Raw genomic sequence first — 4,684 nt, forward strand, 5'->3', positions numbered from 1 at the left:
ATTTGAATTAAAAATCAGTTGTTGCGGACTGTACTTTCACACAATCTTTCATGAAAGAATAAAGTGAACTCGGTCATGCACGTGGAAGAAAATAATTTAGGAGCTAGCCGCCGTTCTCCATATTCGAAAAGCCTAATACACAACAATAAACACATTACGAATGTCCTAGCGGAAGTATAGAGGAAGGCCCACAGCAATTCCCGGAAATCGATGGAGAATTTGTTCACGTTCACGTTGGACTTCAATTGGGAATCGTATAGTGCACTCACTATATGGGATGTGAAAATCACATGTCCTCCTCGCCATTAGAGTGTTAAACGGTGGCAGGGCAAGGCACAGGGGACATGGTGAGGGAATGATTTATTGGCCTTTATTGGCCGGTCATAAATAACACGAATACCCGTACGATGCTACGTTCAGAACATCGTTCTCTTCAGATTTGGGTTAGCGTGGCGCATTAGGAAACTGCTAACTTTTAGATGCGACGCTGAGAGCATCTCTTGTCGGCGACCCTGTCCTTCCTGCGTGCGTCCGTCGTCGTCGGCGTCCGCACTCTCCTCCGCTCACCCCCTCTCCTCTCCGATAGCGAACACTCTCTCGCGAGGGGCATTGGATTGGATTCGCTTGGCTTGGCTTGGCTTAGCTTGGACTGGATTGGATTGGATTTGGATTGGATTGGATGAAAGTGGATTGTGTTGGATTGTGTTGTGTCATAGCCGCGATAGACGCACTGGCGCCGGCGCGTGCACAGGTGAGAGCGAACACTCCCTCTCAACATCTGCGGGTGTGCGGCCCAGCGCGCTCTCACTCCGCCGGTGGGCGGCGCTGCGCGCGGTGCTGCGCATGTGCAGTACTCTCTCTCTCTCCGCGGTCTCCTCTCCTTCAGGCGCGCTGCGCTTATAACCGATGTGCCGCTCTCCGGCGGCCTTTCGGTCGACGCTTGCTCTCCGTTGCGCTTGAACCCCCTCAGCGTCGCATCACACCATGGTTCCCGCGAGGGGAAGTGGGCGTAATGTTTTTCCTCTACTCGGAGCCTTTGGCTCTGGTCGGGGTCACAGGATGCGTACGGGGTCAGTAACAGTAAAAGGCAAGAAGAAAACGATGGACACGAGGCTGTAGCCGCCGCGGATGAAAATTATGAGCTTGATTATTACTGGCACTTGAACGTCCATGCAAGATATTGTAAATGAGTAACGTTGAATCCATTGGAGCTTAGCCTGACGGAAGGTGAAAGGACGACAGCAGAAACGTTGAAACTTGGATTCGTTGGTTTATAACTTTGAAAGAACGCAGTAATGTCCCAGACGGGACGGGGAATAGAGCAGACGATCCCTTGAAACGCACAACTGTTTATATCGCCCTTTTCCCGTCATGTCGAACGCAATGTCGCCTAAATTTAAAGAACATAATTTGATCGTGTCTTTTCAGGGCTCGTCTCGACTGAACCTACGTTCTTTCCCTGTCCTGTGGAAGGCAATGTCACTTAAATTTAAAGACCATAATGTGATTGTGTCTTGTTACGGCTCGTCTCATCTCAACCTACATGTTGGGGATGCGATGGTGGAGTCATCCGCGAGCCGCTTCGGTATGCAGCAATGTTGCGCCGATTCGACTCGGCCGAGAGGGTACAGCGAAGATGGGCCACGATTGCGCCGCAAATTCCCCCAAAGAAAATTGCACGCGGTGGCACGCCAAGGGAGACGATTCGTGGTGTATGAAGTCATGCTGTTATTTCCTGCCATGACAGTATGAACACCCGGCTACGCCTTATTTTTACCATCTTCGTCTTCAGATTTAAATTGGAGTGGTATAGTGTGCCGCAGCGTACGTTTTGCTGCTATTGTAGCATTAGTTACGTTTCCGAACCTGAAGTATAAACGGAAGCGGTAAAAAAATGTCTCCAAGCTTAAAAACATGGACGCGTGGATTGCGTGGGTGAACAATTGTCCTCACAAAGTGTACTTTGCACGCAAAACGTTTAAGATATTTCGAAGTTCAGTGCATGATTAGGATAACCACAATTTTGTTACAATGGTTACTGTTTTTGGCAGCGGCGTTCAGTAAAGTTCGTCTCTGTAAGTTATGAAAGCACTTATTACGACATGAAGTCAACTCTGCTCCTCTCGGGAGCGCAGTATAAACATTCTCTCGGTATTTCTGGGCACCTCCAGCCGATATGTCCCTAAAACTAGATTTTCTTAAAAATTTTATTTGCTTCGCTCTTTCATGTAATGGTCGTTGCAAAACCCTGCCTTTCGGACTCTATCAGAGGCAATAAATCGCAATAGCAAGAACACGCAGAGTCTGCAATCCCCGTCTGCCGGCCCTACACGCTATTCTTTATTTTGCAACAAGTGCAAAGCTTTTGCTGAAATTTATTATTTTGTAATTCCCCCTCCTTTCTGTAAACTCCTCGTGCATAAAATGTAATAAAAAGTTCATAATACAGCTTGTTACCCTGTTGTTTTCGTAAGGGACGCAAGCATTTTTCATTATAAACATACAAAGTTGTAATAAAAATATCAGGACCCTTAAGTAACAAGAAGTCATTGCTCTATCAAACTACTCTAGATATTAGCGTAGGTTGGTATTATGAAATGTGTTACGAGTTAATAACAATCGGTGAATGTATTGTCGTAACTGTCCAAGGTTCTCAGATGTGTTTACGTACCAATTTCGCATTTGATTTACTGATGAACTACAAAACTCTGCGAAGGTGAAATAAATCCAGGTGAAATTCCGTCGTACGCCTGAAACAGAATTGCTTAGAGCTTTCTAAGGATTAGGGGCGGCATAGCTTTGTGTTCAGGCGCAAGAGAGCTCTAGTAAAAAAATCAGCAACATATTGGTCTCCTTGTTTTCAGTGCTCGTTTTCCAAAAAACGTAAGGATATGTCGTGTTTAAAAATGTTGGGTGTGTGGGTCTAAAGTCCAAGTCATTTCTTTTAATGTTTCAAGGTAGGAATGTTATTATGGCGAGCGTGGGAGTGATTGGGGCGATGGCTGCCGCTCTTTTGTGAAGGCCAATAGGCTGTAGACAGTAGAAGTTGAGGAGTGAATATTGCACGTCTCCATAGCATTTGAAATACGTTCAGGTGTAATCATAATTTCAGCCATTAACACAGCAATGGATCAACGGCTCTGTCAGTGTGTACAGTTAACGAACTTTCTTGCAATTGATTAACTGAATGTACCCCTTAAAAAGCTCTATGCCCAAAACTGTCACATTGCAGTGAAGGCACTACATTTAAAAGCTATCAATGTGTAGCTTGTGTAGAACCTCTCTCCTATCTGCATACGCCTACGGCAGTGAAACTGTTTTCTTGCTTGGTTGTGTACCTACCTATTCGTAGGTATATATTCAGCAATTTCTTGCTTCTCTGTGCATTCCAATCGAGCCATTGGCAGTTCGAACCTGGGATCATACGTTTGAATTGATGGGCTTGTATTAGGCGTGGGCTACCTCCACGTTGTAAGGAAGTGATGCCACCGGAGCACTCTGGTGAGGAAGTTCCGGGTCATGACTTGCGCAATTTCCAGTCTACCAGTACATTAGTACGGTCCGTTTGAATGCGTAGGATTACATGGTTGCGATAGACACCTGGTGCAACCCCTTGGTTTTTACTTGTTTTACTAATGTGCAACGCCATCACAACGCTCCAGGAGCCTTGCCATAGTGTCGCGAAGCCAAGAACAATGCAGTGTTCCTCATCTTAACAAGGTTTATTAGAGCGAACTGGCGATTTGAAAGAAAACTAAAAATACACAGTCGACGGAAAGGCAATCAACAGAGTGACGCGCGCAAGCGATTGTCTGCGAATTGTATTTCCGCGTTAATCTTGTTGAATCTGTACAGTTCGGTTCAGAACCCCGCGAACAATGCAGAACATTCCAGTCGCAGTGACGAGGGAACGAAATAGGCTCGCTATCAAATAGGCTAGCTCGCGAGGCTTCCGAAAGAAAGAGATAGAAACACGCGCCTCGCTTCTAAGTTATATTTTAAAGGGTGTTTACGTTTTTTGTTATTGTTGTTGGTACTTTGTTATCTACTCTCCTTGAAGGGCTGTGCACCTCATCCGTAACGACAGTGGTGTTCTTGTGGCGTTAGATTAGGGCTCTTCCATAGTGCAGTACGTATCGTAGGAGAGGCAGACTGAGTCATCGGCAGAAAAAGCGTACGGGTACGTGTGTAGCGGGTATAAACATCTAATATCGTTGCCATATGCGTTCTAAAGCTGCTCTAGAGGTGCGCGAGGCGACGTTGCACGAGAGAAAGCTGGCCGTCTACAACCGAAGTCTTAGAAGTAAGTCGGAGAAGTGATTTGCGCAGAGGAGCAGGAGTGGGGGGGGAGGGGGGGGGTCAAGGTCGGGCGCCCCAGTTCCTCGTGTATCACGTTGCAAGCGCTTAGAACTGTCGCCGCCTTCGCCAGAAAGATACAAAGGTAGCGCGTTTGTCCTTACATCTTGTATTTCTGAACCTAGTCGCCACAACTCACAGAAGAATAAAAAACTGGCAAGAACGATAGCAATACCCTTTAGGCGCGGGCGCCTTATATTTTGGACATGAACCAAAAGACTTTTAGCAATCTGAGAACGAAACCAGAATATTGATTGATTGTGGGGTTTAACGCGCCGACGCAACGCAGGCGATGAGGCGCGCCGTAGTGGAGGGCTCCGGATTAATT

This window comes from Haemaphysalis longicornis, unplaced genomic scaffold (genome assembly GCF_048455015.1).
Source record: "Haemaphysalis longicornis isolate Haplotype H1 unplaced genomic scaffold, Haemaphysalis longicornis Haplotype H1 scaffold_2, whole genome shotgun sequence".
Taxonomy (NCBI): Eukaryota; Metazoa; Arthropoda; class Arachnida; order Ixodida; family Ixodidae; genus Haemaphysalis; species Haemaphysalis longicornis.